Genomic DNA, 17,059 nt, shown 5'->3' with positions numbered 1-17,059 from the left:
GTGGCAGGATACACACTCTGTCAGCAGCAGGATGACAGAAGGTAACCTCAGTGTGTATTGCTGCACATGCTGGACTGGGGCATTAGAGCATTATGGGTATGTCTGTACAATACTGACAAGTAAACATGTTGCCATTATTTTGCTGAATCACACCTGCGATATAAACTACAATATTGTATGGAGGCGTTTTTGTTAATATTTTAGATTTTTCAACAAACAAGAAACATTTTTTCTAAAAACTAAGATGCTGCTGCTCGAGATTTGCTCTATTTCAATACATGTGCCGCCACTTGGCTGAGGTTTAGAATATCAGTTTTACATTTACAGAAGAACATTTTTAGTATCTTATAAAGTACATGCAACCTTGTTTGATTAGTATATTGAAAGGCATATTTTCACACTGCTAAAAGCTGAGTAAGTTCCTGACCCGTAACCTCAGATGACCTGTCAGTGTTATTGTGCTGCTCGCTCTGTGTGGAAACAGCAGAGAGGGAGAGCATGAGCTCCAGGGGAAGAGTTAGGCCCCAGGACACGGCAGCGGGACACAGTTTACCATGCGAGCACACCCCTGAGCACCAACACTTCACTTCATTCACCTCCTTGAGTTCAGCTCTGACTAATTATGCATGGCCAGTAGGTGCAGAGAAACATTTATGTCTTGTCAATTTCATAAAACATGTCATGAGTGAACAGCGACAAAAAAAGTCAGTGTACCGTGTACTGTGTAGGCTGTAGCTGTGTTACTGCACAGGAAACCTCTTGAGCACAGATTAGTTGATCAATCACCTAATTATTAGTGATAATGTTGCTCAAAATTAAGACCACATTGCCCGTAAACCTTGCTACTAGGGAGGGTCGCACTACTTTTCCTCCCTCCCTTTCCCTGCTGTTTATCTTCTGTTTGTCTTTACTTAAGCTGGTAAACATGTTGGGAGAGATTGTCCTGTTGGCCGATCACTCGCTCCACCGTCTCCTGCTGCTGCCAGAAGCTCTGACCTCTGTTTGCTCAGGAGGAGCCAGGCCATAAAGCAATCCACCGGACTTCAGATGAAAACCACCCTAGTGATTCATAATATTCCATACTGAGGCTGACAGTTCTCTCTGTGACGGTCTTGTTCATTCACACTCACTGCATTAATATCTCCAAATTTATGTGATAATGCTAAAATGCTATACATAGCGCATTTCAGTGATAACACGTTAAGGTTTGGTGTGGATTTAGGCAGAATTTAGACTCAAGAGGGCAAGAAAGGATCCCAGGAGGCTTAAATGAAACACGCAGACTACAACCACACATGCAACTTCTCGACTTCACAACATTCAATTGAAACTCTGTCAAAGTGGGCACTGTTAGCCCATGAAGGAAAACAGCGACGTCTTGAACACGTCTGTGGAGTTATGCTAAGAAGGATCCCAGCGGCTGAGAGTCACCTGTTCCTGTCAATCTGCTGTCAGTGACGACAGCTTCAGCTCTTCTTTATGGATATCTGCTGCATCATTACTCACTTGTAGGAGGACCATTTTGTTTTTTCCCCACAGAAACGACATACACACCATTAGGCTTTAAAATGCACCACACTGTTCACTTTTTAGTTGCTTGTTTATGCACAATCAGGATATGAATATGGTGCTTGGTGACGCTTCTTTCCTTTTTTTTCATGTTTTCATCCAAATTAAAGTGACTTGAATGATGTGAGAGCTTTGCAGGGCATCAGGAGGCCTGTTATCTGCAGCCACACAGGGCCGCCTACAGAGCAGAGCAGCAGGAGCAGAGGAGCTACCAGCCAAACAGGGTGTGGTTTCATGTGGGTGTTTCCTGGGCAGTAACAGACATGGCAAGGCAAATGTGTGACAACTGCACAACAGATCCCTTCATTTGTAACAAAAAACAAAAAACAAAAAACAAAAAAAAATGCTTGCTCTATTTCGTAATATGCGACATGTCCAAACTGCAGGGTTTTTCCTAAACATGTTTGACTTAAACTGGATCCCTGCCAGAACACTTTATTTTTACTCTGCTGAACCAGACTGGCAAATACATTTTACAGAAGAAGTCACATCAAGTCAGCCAAAGAGTCAAAATACCACCGGAAATTGGGTCGCATTGCCTTCAAAATAAGAGTCTGTTTCATAATTTGTCACTTGGAATAACAACACAACATTTAACATTTGGCATATGTGAAGAAATAAAATACTTGGGTCATGTTTTATGTAACGACTGGACAGATGACAAAGATATTTATCGGCAGCGTTGTAAAATTTACTCTCAGGCCAATATGCTGCTAAGGAGGTTTTCTATGTGTTCAGATTCTGTAAAACGTTCCCTGTTCACATCTTATGTCATGCCGCTGTACACTGCTCAATTGTGGTTTAATTACAAGAAAAGGAGTATGCAGAGGCTGAAAGTAGCATACAATGATGCTTTGAGATTGCTGCTCCGGATACCTAGGTGACATAGTGCCAGTCAATTGTTTGTATCTTCAGGTGGGTCTACCTGTGAGGCACTATTGAGGCAACTGATGTATGGATTTATGTGTCGACAGGACAAGTCTGAGAATTTTATACTAGAGGCTCTGGTCAACCCTCTAAAGAGCTGCTATCGTTTCACTTCAAAGCTGAGACGACACTGGAACAACAGTCTGCATGTCTTTTAATATGCACAGTACTGCATCTTGTATCTTTTTGTTTTTCTCTTTTTATGTATGTTGTTATTATATATGGACATTTAGTCTGCAATAAAGATTTATATATTAAGCAGCACAGAATTGGAATGTTGACTGCATGTTTTTATTTAACAGCACAATTGTTTGTATTTGCATTACTTATGTGGTTATTGGTGTTATTATTTTGACAATGCCACATATATTCTAGAGCAGGTGTCGGTAACCTTTCAAAGACCAAGCAGATAAAGTCGATTAAACACGCTGTGTCCGGGTGTGGAAAACAAGCCAGCACCCTCAAAGACCTCGCCACTGCTAAAAATCATGCGACTGAAGCTAGTTATCGCATTGCTCATTGCATTGCTAAGCATGGAAAGCCGTTCACCGATGGAGAATATATTAAGGAGGCTTTTCTCAGTTGCTCAGGTGTGCTTTTTGAAAACTTGCCAAACAAAGAAACACTCAAGTCAAGAATCAAGGACATTCCCCACGTCAGCAAGAGGTGTTCAGCGACGTGTCGATGAAATGGCAGAAAATGTCAGACATCAGCAAAAAGCGGGGTTAAAAGATGCGTGTGTGTGCAGGTGTGTTGGAAATGTTTTTGTATTTGTGTCATACCGTAATTTAACTTTGTTTTAGCCTACTGTTGATTACGGCACACTCATTGACAAGAGAATTTCAAACTGGCACTCCATGTCAAAAAGGTTGCCGACCCCTGTTCTAGAGTATTCTGTCTTCATATTTTATGAATGTACCCACATTTTTTTACTGATGAAACAATCCAAATGTCCCACTGAAAAAAATAACTTTTACGTTAGGCTATTAAGCTTAACACTAAAATGTTAAACATAGTCTTTATCACATGTAACACTAAATGTAAAACCATTTTTGTAATTATGGAATAAAACTAACTGTGAACTCAAACTACAGATGTGTTTTCACCCATATCACTCAGGGACTGTTGTTCAAGGAACTAAAAGGTTGTGAAGTATCAAGCTATTTAACATATTTTAACACTCACTAGTTGAGAGAGTCCTGGCTGTATGGAGACTGTTTTCCTGGACAGCGGCAGCAAACACCTGTGTCTACGTGGTCAGGTAGACGTAGTGCCAGGAAGGGGGACAGGTGAGTGACAGAGGGTCTGGGGGTGGGGGGGTGGGGGGCTGATAATGTTCAGTAAGGCCTATACTTTGTTGTCAGTCTGTCATATGATTTCTTGAGAAGCTTCATGTTGACATGTCAAGGTACAATGAATGTTTCTAACATTGTCTGCATTAACACTTCAGCATCACAGCCCAGTTACATTATCCCACAGCTCCCACAGCGTCAGAGGCCGTGTCCCAGTCTGCTTACGAGCCTTGAGTGCTACCAGCTGTGTATTGAGGTAAAATAACAGAACATTATTTAGACGCTGGTCCCTGCGGTGGAAACACACAGTTCCTCAAAAAGTTCCCAGTCCTTGGAGGAAAGTTTCTACAATCAAAGCAGAGCTTTCAAACACAAACAAATGACGTGGGTGTTATTTTGAAGCACGTAACCGGAAGTCACCCTCACACTCCCTCGGTTACCTTGACAGGAGCGTGTGGGAGTCGGGATGAAGAAGAAAACTATGAACAAGATGCGAGCAAAAGATTTCAGTCCTAAAACTCTTGAAGTCTGTTCTGCTCTGTTCTAGTCGTGTATGCTGTATTGAAAAAGTTAAATCAGTGAATCATGTTTTCTGCTCTAACTTTCTCTCTCGTCTTTACGCGCCGCGGCACCAATGAAAAAGTAGTTCTTTGAATTTTGTCGTTTCGTTTTGCAGTTTATTATTATTATTATTATTATTATTATAAACGCGACTGGTCATGAGTGAACCAAACTGGGCGCCGCTGGCTCGGTGAGGCAGATTTCCAGCAGAGTTGTTGTCACTGCACGGCAGAGGAAGCAGCTTCTCATCAGCGGCTGTAATCAGACTTTACCTGGACTTGGAGTTCAGCAAGGCGGCAGGCTCCCCGGCGGCGACGCTGCTCTTCTCCCGGGAGGGTTGCGCTGTTTTCCGCTGTGTGTTCGCCTCTTCCGCCGCTGTCTGCTCGGTGATGAGCGGAGGTTTCGGTTTCACGACACACGGAGCAGAGCAGCCGACCACATAAACTCTCTCTCTCTCTCTCTCTCTCTCTCTCTCTCTCTCTCTCTCTCTCTCTCTCTCTCTCTCTCTCTCTCACACACACACACACACACACACACACACACACTCACACACACACACACACTCACACACACGGCCAGAGGAGGAGCTCGACACCCTGCCCACTTCAACTGAAAAGGCTTGAGCGAGGCTGAAGCTCGTGTTGCCTTCAAGTGCAGTTCGGAAATTCTGTAAGCGCCGCGCGGAGCGGGAGCCGCTGCTGGCCCCGGGTTGCAGTTCATGTGCAGGGCAACTGTTCTCTAATAGTTTTGCTTTTTTTTTTTTTTTTTTTTTTTTTTTTTTGTTCTTTTCGACGTTTTGTTCTCAGTTTAATTTTAGTTACAATTATTCTCTAAAGCGTGTTTGCTATAGTTTTTATTTTTGAAAATGCCCAGTTTCATCACAGTTTTTATTAGTTTCAGTGTTAGTTTGAGCTTTTTTCCCTTTGTAATATGGCAATTTGTCAGGGCGAGATTCAAAACTGTTTTGCTTGTGCCACTGCGCCGACAGAAGGGTATTTAAGCCATCTACTGAGGAGAGCCTGACTGTTGAACCTGATGTTGCACCAGATCAGCTATGAACAGTGTTGGGCACGTTACATTGAAAAAGTAATCAATTATAGTTACAAGCTACTTCTACTAAAAAGTAACTGAGTTAGTAACTGAGGGTCCATCGCAGACCCAGGAGAGACCACCACAGGTGCTCTCTATCACAGCAACTCCACTGCAACCTGCAGTGAAAGGCAAACCCAGCAAATTAAAGTGACCAGGCCGCACCACACTCCACATACAAGATGCCCACTAAAACCATATAGTCTAGTTGGAAAGGGGGGTCCACGCGCATAGGGTGGGTTTTTTATCGGGACCTGCTTTTTCTAAATCCTTGAAGGGTGTATTTTAAGAATCTGCCAGGTACCAAGCTGAAATAATGTCCCATGGGGTTCATTTTTAACCCTTTCTTACAAAACCCTGGTTCAAAATTCGAAAATGGAAAACATAGAAAATAGCATAACTTTTGAACCATACATGCTACAGGAACAAATGAACACATTTTTCCATACAATTTGGACCCAGGGAATCCATTAAAATGGTTATTATTAAGATTCAAGTACATTTTGACTCCATTTCAGGACAAAAACTACAAAAAACTAGGCGAAAATCATTAGATGACATCTATATTTCTCTGTTTACTAAATATTTTGGGTGGATTTTTCTTGCCAATTATTTTTTCTCAATCCTTGAAGGGTGCACTTTAAGATTTTGCCAGGGACCAGGCTGAAGTAATGTCCCATGGGGTTCATTTTGAACACTTTTTACAAAACCCTGGTACAAAATCCGAAAATGGAAAAAATAGAAAATAGCATATCTTTTGAACCATACATGCTACAGGGACAAATGAACACATTTTTCCATACAATTTGGACCCAGGGAATCCATTAAAATGGTTATTATTAAGATTCAAGTACATTTTGACTCCATTTCAGGACAAAAACTACAAAAAAAATAGGCGAAAATCGTCAGATCACATCTATATTTCTCTGTTTACTAAATATTTTGGGTGCATTTTTCTTGCCAATTATTTTTTCTCAATCCTTGAAGGGTGCACTTTAAGATTCTGCCAGGTACCAGGCTGAAGTAATGTCCCATGGGGTTCATTTTGAACCCTTTCTTACACATATCTTAACCAAACCCGAAATAGAAAAAGTAGAGAGCAGCATAACTTTTGAAGTGCTCATCATAAAGAGACAAATGAACACAGTTTTCCATACAAGTTTGACCAAAGGAATGCATTAAAATGGTTATTAGAAAGATTCAAGCCCATCTTGACTCCATTTCTGGACAAAAATCACACAAAAACAAAAATGAGCCAAAAGGATCATTTTTGGCTATAGGGCCATCGCAGATTTGTCCCGTGGTAACCGTGGCTACCATTTTTCCAAACGGCTGCAACCTGCTGTGATTTTACCTGTAACTCAAGTTCTAGACCACCTAGGGTCTTGATCCTGGTGGCTAATCCTACATTTTCAAGGATGAGGAATACAGTGGTATTATATTCTACATGCTAGCAACTACCTAACTACATATTTCTGGCATTCAGTTAATTAAATAATAGTAAAAACCATCAAAATATCTATTTTGGTTTAGTATATTGTACATGTTTTCTAAGATGTTGACAGATATGCCATGAAATGCATGTGTGTTTATGGCAATGGCCAAAGTGGAAGTATACAGCAGTACAGAGACAGGATACCATTTAGCCTAAAGGCATATTTAACAAAGCCAAAGAGGAAAGAAAGTGTGACAACACAAAGTTGCGTTTGATGACACAGTCCACCACAGTAGCAAAGGGCAGTGCACTGAAGTGCTGCCTCGGCACATTTGCATCTTCCACAACGCCCCTTTTTGCAACCACAGGGTTGCAAAAAGGGGGGAGTCCATCAGTCGTTGTACCTTTTTGGGTGAACAGCTGCTTCTGTGATTCCTAGCTGCTAGTGCGGTCATTCAGCAATACCACAAATCGCTCAAGAGGCTCCATAAAGTCATCTACGGTGTCTGGTGTAGTAGCCAAGGCACAGAGGGCACGAGTCACATCACTGAAGTTCTTCCATGTGTCCCATGTCGTCTTCTTGCCCCTGCCTCCAAATGATGACACAGTGTCACAACCGGTAAAGGCAAGGAACATCTTGGCAAGGCTTCACATCGATCTGAGCCTAATGCCCTCACCATCTCATGAACTGCTAAATGCCGGGAACTATTCCCAGCTCCAAAGGCAACCCACAGCTGAGCAATGTTGAGGCATTGGGCTGCCGTCACTGCCAGTACCAGCACATCTGTGTCAACGGTGTATATAGGGAGGTTGTCATACCGTTCCTTCACAGCATCTTCCAGGTGTAGTATGATGCGTGTTTCAACCTCCTCATGTGTGCATGGTGCAAGACCTGATGTATCTCGGGGCTGAGTACAGACAACCTAAGCATGATGAGTGCTGAAGTTCATCCCACACAACATCAACTTTGCAGACATGCTCCAGCTGAGACTGGACTGGATGTATGGCAAGAACACGTGCTGTGCATAATCTGAAAATATCTTTGCAGCACCAGGTCGCAGCATGTTCACGATAGCAGCCCCATCAAGAATGATGACCTGGACAGTGGGAATGGATGCATTTTCATGTGAAGGAACCAGGTCCATCAAACAGCCCACCAAGTCTGACTTGGTACCAGTTCTCAGCTTGCCCATTTGTGACAGTGCTGTTGGACATGCCTGGTTTTCATGCTCAAAGAACTCATCCTGATTTCCATCATGTGTCTGTGATGCAATATAGAGCCTTGAGAACAAGGAACAGTCATTCTGCAGGGATGATATTTGTTGTTGAGACTTGGATTTTTCTTGGACTGGAGGCCAGCTAATTAGAGGGTGTTATTTTCTCTTGGTGGGATTGTTAATGGGCTTTGGCTGGTTGGCTGAGCCATCCAGTGGCATTCCTGGAAATTGGCCGGAGTATCTACGCATTGATGAGAACAAAACTGAGCCGTTCTCCCTCCTGGCAACTTGTGTTACATCCCTTGCCTCTGAGAAACAGGTAATCAGCACAGGGACAGGCCGTGGTTGCAGTACTTGAACTCCCCTCCCCAGGTGAGTGGGGATGGAAGAGGAAGGACACAGGCAGGTCAATGAATGAATGAATGAATAATTTAACCCACTTGTAAAATGTAATAAAGTAATGTAATAAAAAACCTGTAAAATGTGTCATGTGACAACAAGGTTGATTCTGATTCTGACAGGTGGATGGGAAGTTCACTGGATCACACGACCAGAAGCAAGCCTGGCATGTTGCGACCTCCTCCACTGTGGTTGCAAAAAGGGGCGTTGCAGAAGATGCAAATGTGCCAAGGCAGCACTTCAGTGCACTGCCCTTTGCTACTGTGGTGGACTGTGTCATCAAACGCAACTTTGTGTTGTCACACTTTCTTTCCTCTTTAGCTTTATTAAAAATGCCTTTAGGCTAAATGGTATCCTGTCTCTGTACTGCTGTATAGTTCCACTTTGGCCATTGCCATAAACACACATGCATTTCATCTGTCAACATCTTAGAAAACATGTACAGTACAGTGGTGGAAAAAAAGTTTTCGGACACCCCATGCAATTGTTCAAATATTGCATTAACAAATCACTCTTAAGTCTTCTAGTGCAATTTCTTTTAGTACAGTCACAGCCAAAATACTAAACAAATCCTAAAAAAGCCATTAAAAACTTAAAATGGATTGGTTCCATAAAAATACATAAGAAATTTTGAGTATTGGGTCATTTTGGTACCAGTGATGAAGGTCGTTCTTTTTATTAAAAGACACAATTTTTGTTGCCAAGCTTGGTGTCTATATAAAGCCAGCACATTTGAAAGTTCTTCAGACACAAAAATGGCTAAAACCAGGAACCTAACGCAGGAAACACGCCTGAAGATAAAGATTCAATTTATTTTTGTTAGTTTTTTGTGTAGACAATAAACAAAAAAATATAATTTGTATTTGTTTGTATCTGTCTAATGGAGCCACACCTTTTGAAACACAAAAAAGATTTTTCCACAAATATTTCATGATAATATTTGAGATTGTGTAAAATTTTAAGGGTGTCCGAAAACTTTTTTCCACCATGGTATACTCTACCAAAATAAATATTTTGATGTTTTTTACTATTATTTAATTAACTGAATGCCAGAAATATGTAGTTAGGTAGTTGCTAGCGTGTTGAATATAGTACCACTGTATTCCTCATCCTTGAAAATGTAGGATTAGCCACCAGGATCAAGACCCTAGGTGTTCTAGAACCTGAGTTACAGGTAAAATCACAGCAGGTGGCAGCCGTTTGGAAAAATGGTAGCCACGGTTACCACGGGACAAATCTGCGATGGCCCTATAGCCAAAAATGATCCTTTTGGCTCATTTTTGTTTTTGTGTGATTTTTGTCCAGAAATGGAGTCAAGATGGGCTTGAATCTTTCTAATAACCATTTTAATGCATTCCTTTGGTCAAACTTGTATGGAAAACTGTGTTCATTTGTCTCTTTATGATGAGCACTTCAAAAGTTATGCTGCTCTCTACTTTTTCTATTTCGGGTTTGGTTAAGATATGTGTAAGAAAGGGTTCAAAATGAACCCCATGGGACATTACTTCAGCCTGGTACCTGGCAGAATCTTAAAGTGCACCCTTCAAGGATTGAGAAAAAATAATTGGCAAGAAAAATGCACCCAAAATATTTAGTAAACAGAGAAATATAGATGTGATCTGACGATTTTCGCCTATTTTTTTTGTAGTTTTTGTCCTGAAATGGAGTCAAAATGTACTTGAATCTTAATAATAACCATTTTAATGGATTCCCTGGGTCCAAATTGTATGGAAAAATGTGTTCATTTGTCCCTGTAGCATGTATGGTTCAAAAGATATGCTATTTTCTATTTTTTCCATTTTCGGATTTTGTACCAGGGTTTTGTAAAAAGTGTTCAAAATGAACCCCATGGGACATTACTTCAGCCTGGTCCCTGGCAAAATCTTAAAGTGCACCCTTCAAGGATTGAGAAAAAATAATTGGCAAGAAAAATCCACCCAAAATATTTAGTAAACAGAGAAATATAGATGTCATCTAATGATTTTCGCCTAGTTTTTTGTAGTTTTTGTCCTGAAATGGAGTCAAAATGTACTTGAATCTTAATAATAACCATTTTAATGGATTCCCTGGGTCCAAATTGTATGGAAAAATGTGTTCATTTGTTCCTGTAGCATGTATGGTTCAAAAGTTATGCTATTTTCTATGTTTTCCATTTTCGAATTTTGAACCAGGGTTTTGTAAGAAAGGGTTAAAAATGAACCCCATGGGACATTATTTCAGCTTGGTACCTGGCAGATTCTTAAAATACACCCTTCAAGGATTTAGAAAAAGCAGGTCCCGATAAAAAACCCACCCTATGCGCGTGGACCCCCCTTTCCAACTAGACTAATACAACCACTCTCCAAATCTGCCTTACCTGCACAAACAAAGCAGTCCTCCCTGCAGCTGCCAGTAGGGATGGGATTTAATAAGATTTTAGCGATTCCTGTTCCATGATTGAATCCGCTTATCGATTCGATTCTTTAACGATTCTCTTATCAAATCTCACTGGGCAAGGAGAAGAAAAAAAAGTACAAATTGGTTTATATATATGAACTTTCTTGTATATCATTGTGTTGTTAAAATGCCACCACTGTCTCCTGTCCATCCAAATGACTTTTACACAACTACATTTGTGTGTTCAAATTATTGAAATATTTATTAAATAACTGGACGAAACAGTAGACAAATAGTAATTTTTTTCTCAATCAGGGTACAGAAGGATCAGATGCAAGTAGCATTTGACTGGAGAAGTTCTGATACAACATGGGTTATTCTGCTGACTGATACCCAGCCCTACAGTATATAAAGTACGTATAATTAAATTATTATAAAATAACCTTAAACAAACCTAAAGCATAAGTAAAAACAACAAAAAAAAAACTCTTCTCCCTTGAACCCCAAAACAAAACTGTCATTTAAAAAAAAAAAATCTGAAATTCAAATAAAATCCGATAACACTTTAACATGTTACTAGACAATGCTCGTTCCATGAGCTGAGCTGCCAAAAATAAAACCAGTCCAGGAGTGACAAATACAACCAAGTCAGGAATCCTAATGTAGAAAAATAACAGTTTAACATGTTACTAGACAATGCTAGCTTTAGCCACGCTAGCTTTAGCTGCACTCTTGCTGCTGCTTGGTTGAGATTCATTAGCGTTACTGTCACTCCAGAGCGTATTGAAAATGTGACATTCTTGCAAATTAATTGCCTGCTGTGTGGACAAATGTTTCTGCATGCTGCTAGCACTTCCTCCCTTTGTTGAAATAGAAGTTTTGCAAGCGTTGCAAGTGGCTCTGTTGTTGTCTTTCCGCTTTAAGTATAACCAGAGAATCTCTAATACAGGGAGAAGTGGCACTCCCGTCTGACTCCCAGGTCTCTGAATGGGAGTCTATGGGGCTGCACCCCTGAAAATCCACTTTTCTCTGGAAATAATTTTTTGTCAAGTAATTTGAATACTGTTTTCAAAAAGGGGGGGGGGGTAAAAAAATACACTCAGCTGAATATTGGATTTTTTAAGTTCACCTGATATGTTCTAAAAAGCCGTTCAAAAAGTGTGATGACGTCACACATTGAGAGGTGCTGCTTTACGGCGATTTCCAGAGCCCGTCTCCAGAGAGCAGACGGAGACACTCGAGAGAGCCCGCCTGTGCTATATTAGACATTCTCTGTACACACAAATCTCAATTTTGATGGAAAAGTCCTCCTTAAGAGTGGGGTTTCTCGTTTCTCTTGGTCTTCGGGTGCCATCAAGTGGGATCCCTCGTCGTAAACAGCCGCAAGTCCGTCACTGACCAATCAGCATTCATTAGCAAATGCTAGCGTGTTATGGCCAACAACAGCCCAAACTGTAGGAAACTGAAAGGATATAAGTTCTCGCTAATTTCACTTTTAACTTATAATCCATATTGAACTTTCAGAAACTACAACAGTATTTGCGATTTTTCAACCATAAACAGGAGTAAGAGACAAATTTAGCCTTCTAGCTCCATAGAGCCCCATTCATTCTGCACTCGCCCGCGATCACCCCCAGTGGAATTAGGGTGGAACTGCAACCAAGTTTGATACAATGGGGGTTAATGGAGAGTGGCAAGGCTCGTCGTAGATGGGCTCTGGTATAACCAAACTTTTGAACGCCTCTGCTTCGACCCTATGCTGTCTCTATAGCAACGCAGCGTGCGTATGACGTCGTAGCGCATGCGCAGCGGACTCAATAGTGGAATCGTTAAGCACTTTGGCAAACGAGTCCGATGATTTGGACCACTGAGAACCGGTTCTTAACAAGAATCGGTTTTCAAATCCCATCCGTAGCTGCCAGGCCTCAGACAGAGACATGCCTTACCTGGCCTCACCTGGGCTCAGAAAGTCAGGGAGCTCTCTCACCCGACCTACAGGCGGCGCTGCTCCCTGAGTAGATGCCAGCCCTCACATGTATGAACTTTGAGGAAAATTTTGCATGGCTTCACTGAATATGAGAAAGATATTGTAAAAACACATTGGCCGATTGTGAGGTGAGGCGGGAGGCACTTGTTGAATTTCCATGTACTGCCCCCCTCCTGCACAAGCATTTCATACATTTAAACTATATGTGTTGTACATATTTGCCACTTATTAACTTGTTTCAGATGCACATCACTTGTTATGAAGCCGACTTGTTATGAAGACTTATTCAAGGTCATAATTTAACATATTTTTTCATAAAATTAACCCTCCTGTTACCTTTAACTTTACCAAAAAAAAGTTTCAGTTGTGGTCAGTTTGACCCGAGCAAGTTAAACCTCCAGAAAATTATATTTTAATATAATAAGTGTAGAGCCAAGAAAGATTTCCTGTGGGGGGTAACACAAGTTGTAAGGTGGGTTTAATTATTTAGACATTTATTCATGTATTTCAGCCTGTTAGGGTTAGGCTTATGCTTTTATTTGATCACTTTAGTTTTAAATCCTAACCTTTTATTTTCTGGTTTGTGTGTGTGTGTGTATGTGTGTGTGTGTGTGTGTGTGTGTGTGTGTGTGTGTGTGTGGTGCAACAACAGGGAGGGGTGGTGGTATGGTGTCTCTTTATATGTTAAAATGACTGTTTCTTCAAGATATTTGTGGATTTCTCTGTGCAGATGCTGAGGTGAATACTCTAGTTTCTCATGTGCATGTCAGTGTCGTGTATGAGAGTGAGTAGAAACTGAATTCGGTTCATTTACACAGAGCTGCCAACTCTCACGCATTGGCCGTGAGACTCACTCATTTGATTGGCTTCACACGCTCTCACACTACACCTCCGATTTCTCATGTCTCATCAAGTGCTCATCAAGAGCCTTTTTTACTTTTGACTAAAAACGGTTCTGTTTATCTGTGATCTATCTGTCTAGCCTGAGAAAATCCACTTGTGATTTTATTTTCTGGTTTGTGTGTGTCTGTGTGTGTGTGTGTGGGCCACTTTTACAAGAGGCCCAGCCAATCAGAAGAATCTTTCAGTCAATTGGCATATTATCCAATGAAATGAATGAGTTAGAGGCTACTCACATTACCAAGTTTGTGCTGTGCCCAAGCACGTTTGCCCCTAAAATCCTGATTATTTGACCAGTGTGAGCGCTCTGTTCCGTGCTTGAATACAGTACACTTCCCCCACTCTGGCACGGTGGGAGCGGGTGTGCTCCAGCCAGGGGCGCCGTATATGGGGGAAAAGTTAGGACAATTCCAAGGGCCCTTGCCTGACAGGGGCCCCCCCAAAAAAGTAAAAACTAATATAAAATTATTATTTTTTATTTTTTTTATTATTACTATTTTTCATGGGGCCCAAAATTGATTATTGATTGTGCAATGCCGCTTAATGAATAACTTAACAAATAACTTTTGATTAAATTTTTTTGACAAATTCAGAGATGGATAACTGAAATCAGTTATTTTTATGTTGAAATTAAGACCTCAGATTCAAATTCAAGACGATTTAATGACTTGAGTACCAGACACTTTAAGGACCTGCACACACCCTGTTCATAAATAAAACAGAAACACAGCATGAAGTGATGTAACCCACCAACACCTCCAGTGTCACAGACCTGCTCTGTGACTGTAGCGTCAGCAGCCACAGGCTCCACAGCGCCACACTGTGGAGCTGCAGTGCAACTGTCATCAGAGTCGCTCCCACTGGCTTCAGCGTCACTTCACCCAGTTTCATCAAGGAAATGGTAATTGTAAAACTCACATGAAAAGCTGTTCAGTGCCCCTTCTTGTTATTTATGCACTTTAGTTAAAATGTATCCTGTGTTTTTGTTATACAGGTGAATATGATACTCATTAAGCAATGAGTATGTATGTGGTGAAAGGGAAAATGATGATGTGTACACAATGAACATACATGAATGAATGGTCCTGTCTTATACACAGGCCAGGTTGATGGTGAGCTACAGGAACTGAACTGAACTGCAGCCAAGCCTCTGCCTCACTCCTTACCTAAAGAACTTAAAGAACTCTGCCCAGTAATACACCACACACACACACCAACACACACATTTGATGTACCCACATGGACTGCTTTCCATAAACTGGAAGAGGGGTGTATGATTTTGGGTTGACATATTTTCTGTGAGTTGCTTGTGATGTTTTGTGCTTGGTACTGAGCTTCAAAAACTGTTGTTATGTTGAATATTGAACTGTGAAGTTCGAAATCTTTATTGTGCATATTCATAACTTCCTATTCATATTGGCTACAGGTGGTTCAAGGAACTGCGGTCAAAAAGGTCAGTTTTTAAATGAAGTCGCAGTCCAGACAAATGTTAGGTTTTGACAATGTGATACTTGGACAGATACAAGCAAGGTGCGGTGTGTTTTTGTAACCTGGTACAGTGACGACTGACTGCTGACGTCACCAGGTCGAGACAGCTCCAGTCATTCCATGTCAATCATGGAACACATTAAACTTACCTTTTCAATGCTTTAGAACAAACCAGCTGATGCACCTGCAGAAGTCTGTTTCTGCCACCCACTTTCTGATGCCTTCTGATTACTGCCAGGAGGCTCTGATGTGGGTCTCTCGACCTGCTGCCCCTCTGAAGACTTTCCTCCAGGTCTCTGAAGATTTTAATAACAAACATCAGACCGGTGAGGTTCAGTAAAAATACATGTCCTAATAAAATCAGTGTCTTTGATATGTAGATGTGGCAGTGAAGTTGTTTTTTTGTGTGATTAAGAATTTTGATGCTATAAAAATCATGTTCATACTGAAGCTAAAGGAATAACATACAGGATTTACGTACATGAAATTTCCTGTGATTTCCTTTATCAGAAGTATAAATTTCACCAAGTAAAATTTTGACCACCGCGCATCTCCATGGCCAGTCTGAGTCGCCATAATTACAGGTGATCTCCTCTCCTGGACTTATGTCTCCTAAAGCAAGCAAACACAAAAAGGGGCCTCCCTTGCACAATGAAGTACCTCATCTCCAAATGAAGCTTTATATGGTCGTCATTTAAAAGTCTGCCAAGTGACCCGTCCTCTTTTGCTGCTACAAAAACACAAACAACAACTTCAAAACAACTCATATACTTGGGGAGTGTAAGGCAGTGTAAATCAGCCTGACTTAACAATCCTAGGTTAATAATTTCAACATGTTCAGCAAACATAGTTTCATTCTGACTAAACACAGACATAAGACACACCACCACAGATTTCCACTGAAATGGAGCTCGAACATGAACACCTTTAGGTGCTCGTGGTAAAATCTCTGCCTCCTCTCACATTCCTGCTTGCTTGTTAGTTCACCTCTGTATTCCAGCAGAAAGTCTCCTTTCTCTAATGGAGCAGTGGTGAAGATGCCATGAGCTCGTTCACACACACATACACACACACAACAAGTGTGTGACAAACATGTCAATATAATACAATGTCACACTCAGGCCACTGCACACACAGATTCATAGAACCAGTGAAAGCTGTGCTTGCTTTTCTGTCTTTTACATGGCGAGTTGAAATATAATTTTGTTGTTTAACAATGAAACAACAGCCCACATCAACAAAAATAAACAAACTATATTCCCTGTGATGCCATATTGAGCTCAGCAAGGCTATACTGCCACCCTGTGGATTCAGGAGGAACTGCCAGATTCAAGTGATGGATTGAAATAGTTTGTTTTTTCTGTTCTGTCTGAAATCAGCAAGATCATTTTGTACTGATTTAGTCGTGAGACAGTAGTGTTTTACTAGTCGAGTAGGTGGTTACATAACCAGGAGTCCAGCACTTGTTCCAATCGCCAGTGAAAAACATCTGATCAAGCCATCAACAAGCAATACGAGCTTCCCTCTGGATCACTTCCAGTGATGTGGCTCGCTTGATTTTATCTCTGTCATGTTGCTCCAGACTCTGTTTTGTTGATTTGAATTGTGCAGCAGTCTTTGTCCTGATGATGTCACATTGTTTTGTAAATAAAGATTTCAGATTGGGGATGTTACTGGTTTACTTTTCAGATCCATTTTCAGCACACATGTATATCACCTCCCCGTTTCGAGCTGGGTGTCCCGAGTCCCGACAAATATCTTTAAAACACTGAAATGTCCCTGTTTTCAACATTCACCACCACATTGTCCCGGTTTGTCT

General features: G+C 41.1%; 1 protein-coding gene across 2 annotated transcripts in view; it reads right to left on the bottom strand.

The window, feature by feature from the left end:
* The window catches only part of LOC115370348 (calpain-5-like), a 49,177-nt gene extending 33,669 nt beyond the window's left edge, over nt 1-15,508 (bottom strand). Inside the window, exon 1 of one of the 2 annotated variants that reach the window (XM_030067335.1) lies at nt 15,390-15,508. The gene's annotated coding sequence lies outside the window, so the exon portion shown is untranslated. Of the gene's footprint in view, nt 1-4,621; nt 4,793-15,389 lie in introns of those variants that run through there. The other variant, XM_030067334.1, reaches the window with a different exon arrangement.
* Nucleotides 15,509-17,059: the final 1,551 nt, after the last annotated feature.

Source organism: Myripristis murdjan, chromosome 13 (genome assembly GCF_902150065.1).
Source record: "Myripristis murdjan chromosome 13, fMyrMur1.1, whole genome shotgun sequence".
NCBI lineage: Eukaryota > Metazoa > Chordata > Actinopteri > Holocentriformes > Holocentridae > Myripristis > Myripristis murdjan.
This window is presented reverse-complemented; position numbering and strand designations above follow the sequence as displayed.